Genomic DNA, 18,111 nt, shown 5'->3' with positions numbered 1-18,111 from the left:
AAATATTTTTAGCATACAAGAGCAAAGGTTGAAGCCTTATGTGTTGCATGCATTGTAGGAAAAATTCCTAAGGTTTAAAATAAAGAAACATATGCAATGGCTTTTATAGCTTCAAGCCAAGCATTTACAATGGTAAAAATATATATCAATGAAGTACAACTTAGATGCAATAGCACAAATTTTTTTGATAATGTGAATAATTTATCGATGTAGAGCCACATAGTTTTAGCCTTTTTGATGTAGAAACTGGAGGCTATCAATTATGGAGGAGCTAATAGAGATCTACAAGATCCAGTATCATAAGTCCACACCCTATTACACCAAAGCCAACTGCCAAGTCGAAGTCACCAATTGTATCCGCAATTTGATCTTGACAAGGACAATAACTGCAAGGCATCATGATTGGGATCATCGACTTATAGAAACTCTTTGGGTATACAAAAACCGCCCATAAGTCCACAACAAGATAGACACCTTTTGAGTTGGTCTATGGTATAGAAGCCATCTTTTCGATTAAGCTAGAATTGCCCTCTTCTTTGAGAGTGGCTCTCATCAAATGATTGAGAGATACAAAGTCCGTATAGTGCCATCTCCTGCACTTAGAATGTCTAGACGAGACTTGGAGGATGGCCTTACAATGCATGAAGGCACACAAGCTCGATACAAATTTTACCACAATAACTTCATCAAACATAAAGAATTCAAGGAAGGTGATCTCGTCCTTGCCTATGATTTGCATTTGGTAAGTTCCTTAGAAAGCTACAAGAGTGCTCAATGGGCCCTTATAAGGTACTTATAGTCAACCCTAATTGCTCTTGTCTGGACATAAAATGGGCTTGACACTAGCTCTAAGGCACTAGTCTCGGGCCTCTACTATACACCTCAAACCACCCAACACAACCTCGCAGCCAGTAACATCTAATGAATATACCACCCTAACCTCTAATAAAGAACTTTTGCATTTGTATGGTTTTGTAGTCCAATGGATATCCTTCCCCACACTCCTCAGAGGGAGTCCCTAAACATATTGGTGTAATACACCATGTAAGCACATACAAAGGGAGCACCCCTTGGTTGATTTCTACGGCTCCACTACGGCTCTCCTACACCTTGGGGAATGACCCCAAGATGTGCTGTGAACACATAAAACATATTCAAAACATAATGCACTCTTTTAATGATTGAGATCCAAGAGATAATGAGTAATCCTCACTAAATATCCCCCAAGGAATTGAACCTCTAACCCTATAGCTTAGGGTACCTCACACTCTCAGCATAGGTTATTGTTCATAAAAACAATTGTTATGCATCCCCAGGATGATACCATATGGTGGATGCAATGCAATTGTGTATGTCTACCATGCTTTAAAAAAATTATTCATTAACAATCAGCATTGTGAAAGTACAAAAATAGTTCTTTTCATGTATTTCTTCTAATCCGCGATGACTCCATTGCTTAGGGCTAATATCAAGAATTTTCATGGTACTAGACCCTTTTAATTTTAGACAACAGCATACTCTATATGCCATGCATCATAAAACATCAAAATTTAGTGTATTTCAAACACCTAATATCCCCCTTCTCTTTAAAGTTATGCATTTGATGGTAGGTTTACAACGTATTTTTCTTTTATGAAAGTAATAGATACCCACTTTAACATAAAGATAGGGCTAAAATGAACCTCATACATTCACAACCATAAATCTTATTTTTTCTTATTTTTGGATGTGAAAAAACCATTTTTTCCTATTTTTTACTATTTATTTATGGATAATTATTGATATTTTTTTATTTAGTGGCTTAGGTTGATTGATCTTATTGAGAATGAGTTTATTATCATATTTCAACCCATAGGAACACTATACGCATGACAAAACCCAAAAAATGCATAATTTTTCTTAAACCGCAATGTTACATGTTTAGCATAAAATTATTATATGACCCATTTTTCTTGATTACTTTAATATTTCTGATAAATGAGAGCAAGCAACCAAATACAATCATTTTCAACCATTTTCAACCAAAATTGATCATAAAACAATAAAATCTACAACTTACTCATGAAATTGTGCCTTATAATGTATATATTTCGTAATTGGAGGCCTGTTGATGCTTCATAACAGCTATTGATGATCCTTCCAACCATGATCTATGCTTCATTGTGCTCCCACATCATTGCATGATCAAAGTCTTTCATCTCAACCCACCCCCTTCTCTCATACATTAACCCATAGAAACATACAACAAGAGGAGAGAGGAGAGAGGAGAGAGAAATACTAAAATCAGATCTTTCCATTTAGTGTACCATTTTTTGATCACTTTGTTGTGATGGATGGCAAAGAGATTGAGTATCTTCTTGCCCTCTCCATTCCTCTCAGTTCTACCTAGCAAGAAATGTATTTTTAATCATTTTTTGGAGTGAAAAAAAAAGGCGCCCCTCCTCCCCCATGTTTCATATTTTGTGATTGTTCACTTATTTAAGCTTAAAAAGCTTGCTAAGTTTTAAAATTGTTTTTTTTTTAAATTTGGTTCCTTCTCTTGTGTTCGTACTTGACATAAGTGGTTTCTCGTCGAATGAAGGCACGAACGAAATTTGATTCATGTATGGATTGGACGGTCGACTTCGTTCAGTCAAAATCTATAAACTTGGCCTTTGTCATGAACTTTTTAGCTCTTGGATCACATAGCTCCTTTATAATGCCAAACCTTGCGGGGATTAAATGGGGGGTCAAATGGACTCCAATGGACAAATTGAGACTTGCATTGGGTTCCTAGCATCAAACTCCATCTAGGAAAACTCCAGCTCATCGATATGCAATCATTCCATTTTGCATGAAGAATTTATCATTTATAGCTTCGAGGCTACTTTTTCGCTTTACAATAGGCTCTAAAATTAGCTCTCATTGGCAACTATGGGAGGATAGAGGGACTCAGCCTATCGAATCCCACAAATTGATTTGCATAAACAACAAACATAAAAAACATCAAGTTGCTACAAAAAATATACTGAACGAACTGCAAGATTAGCTCTAACCCTACTCCCTAGACCAAATCAAGGCATGGAAATCCTCAAGGGATAGGCCTAGCATTATCTGACATAAATCTAGAGTGAGTCGCTAACCAACTGCTCCAATATAGACTGGCTAAACAAAGAGGTTATCCTAGTGGTGGCCTGAACTACCTACTTAACTTAGGACAATTAGACCAAGAACTCATGCTCCGCAAGGACTCATAGTGACCCAAGGAGAATAGGGCATCAGCCTCAGGTCTTGACTCAGTACTTAAGAACCTACCAAGCTCTCATGGGGCAACAGTTAATCCTTTTCTTTTCTGCTCACTTTTGTTTTTCCTTACAAATGTATTGTCGTGGAGCCTTGGATATGTTGCATATTTTTGAGAAGGTCACCTGTTTAATTAGTTCCTCGATCGATGGTGGAATCACTTTGTTAATTTCCTGGATAATTATGCTTTTGTTGAAGATGTCTTTTTCAATTGTGGTCTAGGGAAGCTCTAACAATTACCTTCTAGCATTAACCGTGGAATACTTTGGGATCTTCTTGCTAACACATCGTATTTTCGCCACTACTGATGGCTAGTTTGGATCATGAGCTAGGTAACAATTGAGCACCTTCCTATTCTATCATGGACACATAGAATTGTTTATCATCATATTTGTCGGACACCCCTTGCTATTTATGCTAAGGGTTTAGCCAATAATCTGATGCATTTGGTATATGGCATATGGAGCCCTTATCCTTGGTTGGTCTTGTGCTGTAGTTGAGTTATGTGAGGACCAAGGGTTGTTTCAGTAGTATACTGTTGGATGGTAGTGAAGTGGATTATCTCATAAGGCCAATAGGGTTTTTTTTTTGGGCTTCAATGTTTTATTTCATGAGGCTAAAAGGGCCATTTTGTTGGTTGTGAAATGTTATATTTCTTTAGGACAAGAGGCCATGTGACCCTATTCTGCTTGCCAACTAGGCAACTATTCTAGGAGTCCCTGCTAGTGTGAGATAGTTAGAGAAGGAAGCCTACCGAAATAAAAAGAAGAAAAAATTCTGAATACAACTGACGATACAAATAGAGAGGTGTGTAAAAAGGGGTTCTAACCCCTAAAATGGAAAAGAAAAGAAAGGAAAATCCTAGGACCAGCTGATTATCACCTTGCAAAGGCCTGGTAGGCTCCTGGGTAGGACAAGTTAGAGATGGGGCTGATGCCTTGTCTTCCTTAGGGTAGCATCTAGCCAAAATAAAGAAATAAGGAAGGTTCTTGCATACTATAGGTCTCATTCAACTGGTTGATCACTAAGTGTTGATCACCTTTCACCAATAATCAATGGACACCACCACATCGAGCTACATTCAACCGCATAATCAAGGCCTTATACTCTACCATATTATTAGTAAAAGAGTGCCCTAAATATACTCCCATTTTCATAACAACCCTATGTCATGGATCTTTAATGACCACACCAAGGCTCGCATGTTTAGCGGGCCCTTTAGAAGCTCTCTCAAAATACAAAGTATAGACCCAGTCTTCAATGTTAGGCTACACCATATTAATAAGCTCACTCATACTTATGATAAGAAAAGTCAAGCTAAGAGAGAGGATGTATAACATGTACAATCCCTCCTTCCTCGCTAAACTCGATAGGAATGCTAGTCAAAATTCTATGACAATGGTGGTAGTAGACCTTAACCTTCCACATGAAAGATCTATCTTGCCACTCAATAACATGATAATCTTTACTCCACCATATCACCCGACCTTGGTGTAACATTTATCTAAATATGAATGCTTAAGATAAGGAATGTTTATTCCCATCCGATCATCTTGCTACCAACTGCAAGTTAAAGCTAAATCATAAAGGACCTGCACAGGCACCAAGCCCAACATCATTCCTTACATATAGTAAAATTTCAACTTATTAAAGATAAATTTAGTTTTAAACTATACCCGATACAAGTCTACTAAAAGGGCTATAGAGCCATTCATTCCTAAATGTACAATTTTGTATGGCCCATCCCATTTGGGTTCTAATTTTCCAAAAAATAATTCATGACAAGCATCATAGTACAACACTAGCTGATCCTTCGCAAATTTATATTTTTAAGCCCGAAGGATATGAAGAGCTTTCATTCTCCTCTTCCTTACCTCTTGATGTAATAAAGCCTATGATTGAATTTCATCAAGATGTGCAAGAGAAATAAATCTTTCCTACAATGCTTCTGTCTCATCCAACGAATGATTGAGAGCAAATCGCATAATGGAGAGCTCTATTTTCAATGGTAAAATGCACTCTTCCCCATACACTAGCTTAAATGGGGTGTGTCTTGTAGCTCTCTTGAAAGTGGTATTGTAAGCCCAAACTGCCACATACAATTTCTTATTCCAATCTTGCTTACTATATAACATTATCTTGAATAAGATCCCTTCAAGATGTTTATTTATACTTTCAACTTGACCATTTGCTTGTGGATTATATGGGATAGTTTTATTGTGTTTAATCTTCAAAGCTTCCTTCAAGGCTACTATAACCTTATTCAAAAAGTGTGTCCCTTGATCAGATACTATCTCCTTAGGGTGAACCAAAATGACAAATAATTTGTTCCATAATAAAAGTGATCCTCTCCTTAGCATTATCCTTCATTGTTGCTTGAGCTTCAAACCACTTTGTAAAGTAGTCTATCTCTACAATAGTATAACGCTTCCGTGTAGTAGATGAAGGGTATATTGGTCCAACAAAATTGGAACCCTATTTTTCAAAGGCTTATGTAACCAAAATAGGGTTTAGAGATCGCTTACGATTTTTCCTGGCATCATGTCTTCGACAAACATCACAACACTTAACATAACTCAAAGCATCTTGGAAAATTGATGGTCACCAATATCTAGCACAATGGAGAGCCTTCTGAGTAATAAGCCGTCCAGAAAAATGTCCTCCACATGCTAAATCATGGCATTCCTCAAGAATGAATGGTACCTCATCAAGTACTACACATTGGCGATATATATCATCCACACCTTTCTGATACAAGACACCCGCTATAATTGAAAAGCATAATGCTTGTTGCTTAATATTTCTCTTTTGAAACTTTGATAGAGTAGCTCCAAATCCCCTTGTAGATAGATAATGCGTTATAGCTGCATTCCAAGAAGAATGGAAGCTGTATCAATTTTAAATACACTGTCAACATCACTAAAATCCATAAGATAGTCTACAATACTGTGCATCTTTGATGGCTTACTCCTAATCTCATAATCCAACTCATGCAAAGTGATTAACTACTTTTCTAAATGGTCATCCAACTACAACTTATTCATTAACAGCCTAAGTCCTTCTACCTTCGTAAAAAATACTACTTTCTCATAGTGAATATAGTGCCTGAATTTATTTGTCACAAAAATCATTACAAGGCACAAATTTTCCATATAAGTATAATTGACTTTAGATACCCTCAATTTACATGGCTAACAAAAGTAATTGGGTGATACCATTTCTATTTCCAAATTTGGGCTAAACAAGAGCTAATACTATGTATTGTGGCTATTGAAAATATATAGAAAACTTCATCTCTTTTGGGTATTTTTAGGATTGGCACTTCCACTAATTCATGCTTCACATTCTTGAAAGATACTTGACAAGATTAATCCCAATGAAACACACAGTTACAAGATAATAAGTTTGTGAATGACAATGCTATTTCTACCAGTGCATTGGTAAATCTTTGATAGTACCCTACTGATGACAAAAAGTTGTGTACTTCTTTTGGAGTGCGTGGCAGACTCATAGTGACTATAACCTTTATCTTTTCCAGGTGAGTTGCAATACCAGCCAAGCTAACCAGATGGCCCAATAACAACCCATAGGGCATTCCAAAGACACATTTTCTAGGATTAAGAGTAAATGCAAAATAGTCTGCAATGCTCAAAAAAATTTCTTAAAATGATCAATTGTCTTTTCCTTCTTGTGGCTTCTCCTAGATCATCAATGAAGACTTTTAACTCCTTAGGGGTGATGTCACCAAAAGTCATATCAACTGTTCATTACCGAGAACCAGGTGCATTGCATAACCCAAAGGCCATCACGTGATACACAAAGATACTGACGATAGTAATAAATGTTATTTTTAGTTTATCTTCCTCCACAATATCACATTGGTTGTATCCCACAAAGAAATTCATAAATAAATAGATGTTTCTACCACTAAATTGATCTAAAATTTGATCAATGAATGGAAACAGATAGTAATCCTTAACCGTCTTCTTATTAAGCTCTCTTAAATCTACAAAAAACCAAATCTGATTGTTCTTATTTTTCATGATAACAATTGGTGAACACAACTCTATGTGTTGTACTGAAAATATCAAGCCAGCTTTTCATAGTTTTGTCAATTCTTCAAATAGCCCGTCCCTTAGTTTAAAAAACACAATATTAATGAATTTGGGAATCTCCCAATTCTCATTTTTTAAATACTAAAAAGGTGGAACTCGGATAACATGTCCATACGTTTCTCAAAACCATATGATGTGACCTATCACTGGAAAGTGCTTGAAAAATGGAATCTATTGAGATATAGAGTGCTCAATTTGGAGTTATAGTGTTCAAGTTATGAAAAATTCAAAGATGTGACCACATGTCCAAAACTTATGGGAAATTCCCATATTCCCCAATATGGTGTTAAAAGGCATATGCCTTACTTTTTGTTGCACAATGGCAGCTATCTTCCTTTAGAGAAATAGTATGAACAACTAAGCTCAGAGGAATACCCCTCAATTCATCATATCTCCAAGCAAAGATATCTTGGAATTCCTGAATCAAGGACACATACTCCTTCCTTTCTTCCAAATTGTGCATGGACCCTAATTTAATGGGCCGTGAATCATTCAATGTACAAAGGTCTAGCTCAATTACATCCGTGTCTCTTATCCTCTTCTAAGCCTCTATTGGTTCATTCAAAGTTACTTGATAAATAACCTCTATAGTGGACCCCTTGTTGCATTCAACACTTGATGATGTCTCACTAGCAGATAGAGCATCTAATGTATCTAGCTCTGATGAGGATAAAGAAACTCTCTTACTTTGAGGAGATTCAAGGTAGGCATTTCCTACTACACATCTAGCACCTATATCAAAGATCAATCAACCAACAAGTATATCAACCTGGTAGTCCACTTGTAAGATCCATGGCCTACCTACCTAATTACCCTAAAATCTAGAATGCATTCCACATTGGCAATGGTCACTTTAGTAATGCACCCTTCATGTTGTCTTAAACTATAATTAACCATCAATTCCGAACTCATAATTTCTAATCCCAATCTCTCCATCAATTTAGAACTCATAATTTTGATGGAGGATCTTGTGTCCACAATAGCATGTTCCACTAATATTCCATCAAAATAAGTTGCTACCCTTGGACAATGCTTTTCAACATGCTCGAACTAATCATCTCCTACCCATCCTATTCCCAAGGGCTAAATGATATATCCAGTGGTGCAAAGAATCTTCTTTAACTTCTTACCTACTCTTGGAGACAACTTAATTAATTGCAAGAGGTTTATGTATGTCTTAACTTCGCAAAGAGAACTTGCTAAATCAAATTCATGATAGCTAGCAAGAGCTCTCTTTTCCCACTAGACCATTCTATCTTTTGATCTCCAAACTAGCTTTGGTGCCTCTTTCTTGGCTTTTTCTTTCCTCTTTAGCAATTCCTTATCCTTCTTGGGGTCGACTTTACCATCAATAGCTTTTATAGGTCCACCTTCCATATGGGGATTAAGTACTTGCATCCCTTTATCATCTTGCTTAGGGTTTCCCTCAATCGATTTTACATTGTCTCTATCAATGACTTTACCCTTTTAACCTCTCGTAACGACCCGTAGATTAGAAGTTTCAGTGCCATTGACACAAATAGCTTGAATAAGGCTGACTCCACTGCCATTAGACACTCCTCTACAATAGCTTTCCCTCTTTGCAGTACACTTGTTTTGGACCCTCATCTTGATGAAGATTATTCCTTTGCGATCAATGATGAACTAGACCTAGTTGTTGGAGAGAGCTAATCTTACTCCAATAGATACTAGCTAAATGTCCGGACTTTTTACATATGTCACATTTATCATTTGGATAATTCCTAGGGAAATGTTGGCCGCCACACCACTTACAGTTGAATCTTGAGGGGGCACCATATTCAAGGCATCGACTACCTATCAAATTCTTAAGGAAATTTGCATCAAAAGCTATTTGTCTATATTGTTCGCTCATCATGTCAATATAGTGCTTCATCATATCCTTAACTTCACCAAGGATATTCAAGGCACTTGACTCATATCCACGATTATCTACTTGTCATTCCATTGGCCTAACTATTTGATTAGGGATTGACTGTTGATTTTCTATAACAACAATAGGATTTATCATTTGGCTTCCAACATTTGGTGGAGTCATCTAACTAGCCATAGGCATGGTCACACTAGGAGGAGCTCACAACATGGGCACATTTTGAATCATACTTCCTCTCCCATTGAGAGTACTCATGGGCATCCCTTGATCTCCATTTGTCAATGCCAAAGTATTTTCAGCACCTATACTCGGATTCGAGATTGTCCTAGAGATATAGGCCACTTGTAATCACGATTCTACCTCGTTTACTCTTATAATAGCCATATCAATGTCATCATGATTCTACCTCCTTTGCTCTTGTAATAGCCATATCAATGTCATCACAATTCTACCTCCTTTGCTCTTGTAATTAAAGTCTATCATATTCAAAAATTATTGCAACTGAGTAGTAGTTGAAATAGGAATATAGGCTTGCAACTTACAAAATACGTCCTTTAGTTTCTTAGCATAACCTCAACCATTCTTGTGAGGTTATTGATGTGTTACATTGAGGGCACATAGCCAATAGTAACTTCCCCTTTCAGGGGAAAACTCTCTCTAAAAGATTGCAAAAAGAAGAAGTAAATCATAGTTATGGTTGGAGCTTATAGACTCTTTGATACCATACTATATCTTGTCCTTTCAAAGTCATATTAAAGAACATCATCAAGTGTCCTTTATCTTGGATTCGACAACTGAACATTAACTTTTGGAATTCATTGATATGAAGTTTGGCACCTTCCTCTACTAACCCATTGAAAATGGGCAGAGGGAATCCTAAGGCTGGCAAGTCCAGTGTTCCTATTAGAATTGCAATGTGTTATGCCATAGTAACAATCGGGTTCACTAAAGGGGTTTGGACAATGGGAACTATTACTCCACTCAATGTGGGATGACTATTTGAAGGGAAAAAGTACTAGAACTTCCTCCTCCTAATGGACTATTCGTGGGGCTAGGGTTACTAAGACCCGTCCCTTATAGGGATATTGGACCACTCCTTTGTGGAGAATATCTTCTAATAATTTTGGCCCACCATCTAGCCCATTCAACTCTTTCTTATTTCTCAAGCTCGGCTTTATGGTCTTTTGGATCTATCTCACTGCCTTTTGGTATACACTAATGAACCGGTCCCTATTGATTGAGATTTGAAAACCGCCACATATTAGTGGCTCTTGGCAAACGCACCACCTGTCAGGACCTAAAATAGGCTGGCATTGGCTCTAAGGCACCAGTGGAGTCTCTACTACACACCTCAAACCACCTTACATGGCCTCGCGGCTAGGAGCATCTAAGGGATATACTACCCTAACCTCTAATACACAACTTTTGCATTTGTATGCTTTTGTAGTCCAACGAATATCCTTTCCCACACTCCTCAGAGAGAGTCCCTAAACATATTGGTGTAATACACCATGTAAGCACATACAAAGGGAGCACCCCTTGGTTGATTGCCACGGTTACACTATGGCTCTTCTACACCTTGAGGATTGACCCCAAGATGCGTCATGATGAACACACAAAACACATTCAAAACATACTCCACTCTCTTAATGATGGATCCAGGAGATAATGAATCTCAAACCCAAGGAACCAAACCTCTAACCCTACAACTTAGGGTACCTCACACCCTCAACGTAGGTCATCACTCATAAAAACAATTATTATGCATCCATGATGATACCATATGGTGTGTGCAATGCAATTGTGTATGACTACCATGCTTAAAAAAGTTCATTAATTAACAATCAGCATTGTGAAAGTGCAAAAACAGTTCTTTTCATGTCTTTCTTCTAATCCGCAATTGATGCACTGCTTAGGGCTAGTATTGAGCATTCTCGTGCTACTAGTCCCTTTTAATTTTAGATAACAAGGTACCCTATATGCCATGCATCATAAAACATTAGCATTTAGCATATTTTAAACACTTAATATCCCCCTTCTCTTTAAAGTTATGCATTCGGTAGTAGGTTTAAGGAGTATTTTTCATGTATTTTTCTTTCATCAAAGTAATAAAAATCCACTTTAACATAGAGATAGGGATAAAGTGAGGTTAAACCTCATGCTTCAGGTGCATCATACATTCACAACCATAAATCTTATGTTTTCTTATTTTTCAGATCCAAAAAAATCTATTTTTTCTTATTATTTATTATTTTTCCCTATTTTTAATGGATAGTTATTAATATTTACTGATTTTCTAGTTTATATTAATTAATCTTAATGATAATGATTTTATTATCATATTTCAACCCATAAGAACACTATACGCACGACAAAACCCCAAAAACACATAATTTTCCTTGAACCTCAATGTTGCGGGTTTTGCGTATTTAGCATAAAATTATTATATAACTGATTTTTCTTGATTAATAATTTTCCTTAAACCTCAATGTTGTGGGTTTTGCGTATTTATTATACAATTATTATACGACTGATTTTTTCTCGATTGCTGATAAATGAGAGCATTGGCAACCAAATACAATCATTTCCAACCATTTTCAACCAAAAGTTATCATAAAACAATAAAATCTATGACATACTCATGAAATCGCATCCCTTACAACATACACATTTCATAATTGGAGGTGTGTTGACACTTCACAATAGCCACCACTAATGCTTCATAATAGCCATTGATGATCCTTTCAACCCCATTAATCTACACTTCTTTGTGCCCCCACATCATCGCACAATCAAAATCTTTCATCTCAGCCCACCCCCTTCTCTCATACATTAACCCATAGAAACATACAATAAGAGGAGAGAGGAGAGAGAAATACTAAAATAAGATCTTTTCATTCAATGCACCATTTTTTATCAGTTTGTCGTGATGGAAAGCGAAGAAATTGAGTATCTTGCTACCCTCTCCATTCCTCTCAGTTTTAACAAGCAATAAATACATTTTTAAATTATTTTTTAGAGAATTAAAAAAAACAATGCCCCCATTCCCATGTTTCATATTTTGTGATGCTTCACTTCTCCAAGCTTAACAAGCTTGTTAAGCTTTAAATTTAAAAAAAAAAAGGTTTCTCCTCTTGTGTTCGCGCTTGGCATAAGTGAATTTTGACCAAATGAAGGCTCGAATGAACTTCGATTCATGAATGAACTAGATAGCTGACTTTCTGATATCAAAATCTATAAACTTGACCTCTATCATGCACTTTTTGACTCTTGGATCACATAGCCACTTTATAACTCCAAACCTTGTGGAGATTAAACGAGGGGTCAAACGAACTCCGATCGATGAACCGAGACTTGTGTTGGGTTTATGGCATTGAACTCCATCTAGGAAAACTCCAGCTCATCGATCCACAACCGTTTCATTTTTCATGAAAAATACATCATTTATGGCTTGGACTACTTTTCTACTTCACAATGGGCTCTAAAATCCAATCCTAGCTCTGTTTAGATCTAGGCTATAGATGCCTCTAATGATCCCTTCTTAATTGACAATGGCTATTGCTTGAAAAAGTAGTACTCTCCTTGGGGATCTTGACGATCATAGTCAAGAGTCCCTTTTCTCCATTTTTTGTCACTTCTTAATGCTTCTTATGTTGCTTTTCATAGTCATCATCATATGGATTTTGTTGATGAAGCAAATGATTTTTACTATACCTTCTATTCCAGCTTCTACCCCTATTTTTTTTCCTTTCCTTCTAATCGAACAAATGTGGCGGAATTGGTTTTGAACACTAAAATCTTTGTTATTTAAAAAAAATACAAAGGAAATTAGATTATGGGAGAAAATGACTTTGGTCCGTGCCATACTGACCTACTCTTTGAGAAAAAGTGGAAATACCCTTGGGAGTAGGAAAGAGAGAGAGAGAGAAAAAAAACAAATAAACTACTATGGGAGAAAAGGAAAAAAATCCCCATCATAATAGGCCTTGCTCCACGGTGGCAAACACCCTTGGGTGAGAAGCTAGCTGCAAAAAAGATGATACTACCTCACAATCCACATTGGTTGATTTATTAGTTGAACTCTTAAGGATGCACCTCTGAAGCCATCTCCCTTGGTGCACTGTATCTTGTTATTCTGCAAGTATCTAACTCCTTTAGTAAACAAAAGCGCCTACATTCAAACCCAGTTCTTGGTATATCGGCTATCTCTCTTAGTACATCTCTTTATCAGTAGACACTATTTAGCATCATGGACCCAAGACAAAGAAAATATTCATAAAAAATCCCTTGAGTGACACAAGCATTCATCCTAATAGGATGTAAGTATGGGTTTCCCTTTGTATTCATCAATAGAGCACGAGACAGAGGGTGGGGTGAGTGACTAGTTTTTTCCCTTCAATTCCAATGAGAGATGAGATGTCTAAAATGGAAAGTTGCATACATAGGTTAGGCCTCTCAATCCACAAAGCATAATATGTTCCTATGCAAGGCATGATAAGGTTCCTTGGCCTTTCTTCTCACGCTATATGCTGGCATAGGGCAAGATTCACAAATGCACCCTTAATTGTGCAAAATGCATACAACCTCTACGCAAGATGTAGTGAGGATTACATCAATGGGTTTATCTATCAACAGAGTGAGAGACAGAGGGGGGATAGAAAATGACCAATCCTTCCTTCATTTAATAGAGAGGTGAGGATTGAGGGACATTATGATATTTGGTGATCATATACATTTCCATTTTCCTCTACACACGTGGGACATGTCTTTGTTACCACAATAGGATATGTCACTTTGTTCTATGCAACACTACATAATAAGGCTCCCTGGCCTTCTTGCACCAATGCCAGATGGGTTAGGATGCACTGGTACACCATCAAGTGTGCATGCTAGCATACTGGCTCTAAGCCCCTCAATTTTGTCAATTTCCTAACTAGGTGTAAGATATAGGTTCCTTTCAATTCTTCTTTGAGTGACATAAGCTATGGGGCGAGTGCCTGATTTCTCTTTCTTGGATGAGTGACTGTTGAGTTGAGTGCTATATTCTTCGTTATCAATAATGTTATGGGTCATCATCAACAATTCTATTCCTTGGGTACTACTGCATAGTACATGCCATGATTAAAGTGTGCTATAGCTAGATGTGATACCTCTTGTAGATGACTCTACCATCGAGCATATCAATGATTGTCCATTTTGATCATCAACTAAACGAACCAATTGTTTCTAACCCTATCTCTTGTGTTTATATGTGGACATCTTGTCTTAAGTATGAGGATGTTTTCGTATTGCTGCGCATTCGAGGTGTGAAAACCACCCAAAAGTTGTGTGTGTGATTTGTTACTTTGTACATACTTAGACGTTGTGCTTTGCTTTGCTTGAACATTTTGCCTTCAGTTGGTTCATGTTCAATTTCACAGAAGAGACAAGCGCTGTTTGGGATTGAATCTGATATTTGTTACAAACAATTTAGAAGGAGAATGGGTTCTAGATCTGCAATGAGTATGGTTTTCCCGAGCTTCTCAAGTTTTTTACTTATGCTGAAGATACAAATGGTATCGACAAGGGAGTTCAAGAAGACCAGTGAATTTTCAGTAAAGTTTCTAATTTGGAAACCTCAAGCCTGCTTTTCTTACAAATGCCAACTTTGGATCCATTACTTGCTGTTGGGATGCGGTGTTGCAAGTTTTGGAGGACTCATGTTTGAGAAGGATGTGCTGACCATGTCCTTTGCTCTGAAGGATGAACATGAGGCTCAAGTGCAGCTTGCCCTTGAGCATGGAATCCCTACCATTTCTGCAGTGATGGGGACTCAAAGGCTTGTGTTTCCTAGTAATGTGTATGATGTCGTCCATTGCACGTGGTACAAAGTACCTTGGCATATTGAAGGTGGTAAGCTACTTTTGGAGCTCAACCGGGTCTTGAGGCCAAGAGGATATTTCGTTTGGTCCGCGACACCAGTTTACTAGAAACTCGAGGAAGACGTCGTTATATGGAAAGAAATGATGACTTTAACAGCTGCAATATGCTGGGAGCTTGTAGCGAAGGCGATAGATTCATCCACGGACATTGGTATCGCTGTCTTTCATAAGCCAATGACGAACTCCTGCTATGAGAACTGGGAAAATAATTTCCCTCCTATCTGCAATCTAGATGATAAAGCCGATGCTGCATGGTATGTACCAATGACTGCCTGCATCCACAAGTTACCCTCTGACGAGGATGTGCGCGGTCTTGAATGACCCTGGAGTGACCGAGCGGCTCAAGATAGCTCCAACATGGTTGGAAGGTCAGAAGGGAGTATATGGCAAAGCGGCACCAGCTCATTTTCAGTCTGATTACGAGCATTGGCAGCGTGTTATCCAGAAGTCTTACATTACAGGATTGGGAATTGATTGGAAGAAAATCAGGAATGTGATGGACATGAGGGCTGTATATGGGGGATTTGCAATGGCACTAAAACCGCAACCTCTGTGGGTGATGAATGTTGTAGAGTTCGATTTAGCAGCAGATACACTGCCGATAATTTTCGATCCTCGTCTATTTGGAATGTACCATGATTGGTGCGAGTCTTTCAGCTCCTATCCAAGAACTTACGATCTCCTTCATGTAGATCACTTGTTCAGCAGGCTGAAAAAGAGGTGCAACATCACCGCTATTGTTGTGGAGATGGACCGTCTGTTGAGGCTAGAGGGGTGGGCGATAATCAGATATACGACTGATGTGATTGAGGAAGTCTGAGGTCTGTTGGAGTTGCTCAAATGGGAGATTCGGATGACATTTGCTAAAGGTGGAGGCCGCTTTTCTGCGTGTGGTATGCTATGAAAAGGAAGAGTGGCTAAAAAGGGGGCTTTTCTGGTTCGGGGAGGGAAGCCAATCTGGGGAAGAACGGAAAAAAAAGCATGGACGAAGGCAAGCTTCAAAGTTGATTCATCATATCCGATTTAGCAAGAAAAGAACCAAAACCAAAAGAGTTGAATCGATAAGCACAACCAGCGGAGGTTCGTTGAGCGTTAGCAGAAATAAAGAAGCTTGAGGGGTCGCTCCTGTTTTTGGGGATTTTGGGTACTTATAGCAGGTCAACATGGACGTGCGAGGAACATTTTCTGGAAACCTTGCGAGACAGTTTAATTGATCCTTACCTTCATCCTGAAGACGCAGGGTCCAGAGATTCCCTCTTCTTCATCTTCACAGATTTTTCCCCACAGTGTTGTAAATAGTGGTTTGTTTTGGGAATTCCATGGAGGTGGTGCAGAGATGCCATGATCACAAACACCTATCTGAACTGAAGTCTGCAGTTCAGGCATTCACCTACAGCAACATGACAATTCTAGTGATTCAACACTCGTTAGAGCTGTAGTCAGAGCTCTGTCTCTGCACAAGCGTAAGCTCAGTTTTTTTAAAACCAGACAAGAAGCTTTACTTCCCATATGAACCAAGAAAACAGGCCACAAGTGCTGTGAGGATCAAAAATGTTAGCCACTCACTGATTACTTTCAAATTCCAAACAACAGCTCCAAAGAGCTATTTTATGTGACCTCCTAGCGGTGTTCTTTCACCTGGGAAATCTATTGTTACAACGAATGTAGAATTCATCCAGCATGCTAATTGAGTGCACAGAAAGCAGATCAGAGATAAGTTTAAGATTGTCAGCTTAAAGATGGTTGAAGGAGTTGAATTCTCTCCCGAAATTTTTGATGAGCAGAAGGACCTTGTAGTTGTAAAACAAATCTTATGTGCTAGATTCCTCGATCCCGATCATCCTACTTCTGAACTTGAGAAGCTAAAAACTGAAATTTCTGTCTGTGGATGATAACCAATTCTGCTTCCTGAAAGATGCTATCCTGGATAGACCCAAAGTGGAAATCTTTGGCTAACTGAAGTATGTTTCTCATAGATGGGCACTGATTTCACTCCAGCCTCTTGTATCTTCCCTTGCCGTACTCACAGCAGAAGACTGAATTTGCACAGGCCCTGGACCATTCAGTTTACTTGTTGCTGAATAGTTACATTACCTCAGAACTCAGATTGCAACTGCTGGTGATATGTCTGTGAAGATGAGGTCTTGTTGGGAGTTTGGCAGATCTATTGCAACATACAAATCCTCTCATCTTGCTTATATGTATGATTGATCTTCTATCCTGAAATTAGTCAAGGTCCTCTATGGATGCAACATTGCTTTCACAAACCCTTCGACACCTTTGGTGAACCTGACGTGAAAGCGTCGCAGAAAGTTCAGGATGGGAGATACTTCAGCCTCTTCTACAATTCCAGCTGCATCTACTTCAGCTCCATCAATGAGTGCTGCGTCAAGTACTTCAATAGAGGATCTAAAGCAGATTTTGCAGAATATGTCCATGTATATGTAGCTCCAAAATCAGCAGACACAATTGTATATGCAGCAGCAGCAACAATTCCATCAACAGCAGTTTTCTCAGCAAAGGCAACTCTATTTGGAGTAGGAGAATGCAAACAGCGCGACTAAGGCTATTGAAGTAGTTGAGAATGAGAAGAAGCTATTTGACGGCCGTAATGTTTCAGCATATTTGAAGACATATGAGATCAAGATGGGTTTTTTTGGAGTTCCAGCTGGACTTATGAGTAAGTATTTCCTTCGTCTTGTCACACCCGCTTTGAGGGCAAAAGTGACTGATCTTTTTATTCAAAATACACATTGGCAAGATTTTAAGAAGGCCCTGAAAGAAGAATATTTCCTTGAGGAATTTGGTATGGCTACTCGGCGGTCATTCTGAGAGTGGGTCTACATGCCAAACAAAGGTCTAGCTGCTTCGGAGTTGATTCAAGAATTTGAGGAGAGGTATA

At 38.1% G+C, this 18,111-nt stretch overlaps 1 pseudogene; it reads left to right on the top strand.

The window, feature by feature from the left end:
• The first annotated feature begins 5,268 nt into the window (after positions 1 to 5,268).
• LOC148017275 (putative methyltransferase PMT26 pseudogene) lies at positions 5,269 to 16,113 on the top strand (annotated as a pseudogene).
• Positions 16,114 to 18,111: the final 1,998 nt, after the last annotated feature.

Source organism: Lygodium microphyllum, chromosome 22, assembly GCF_053477565.2.
Source record: "Lygodium microphyllum isolate KBCC chromosome 22, Lygodium_microphyllum_v1.1.10, whole genome shotgun sequence".
In the NCBI taxonomy this organism is placed as follows: domain Eukaryota; kingdom Viridiplantae; phylum Streptophyta; class Polypodiopsida; order Schizaeales; family Lygodiaceae; genus Lygodium; species Lygodium microphyllum.
This window is presented reverse-complemented; position numbering and strand designations above follow the sequence as displayed.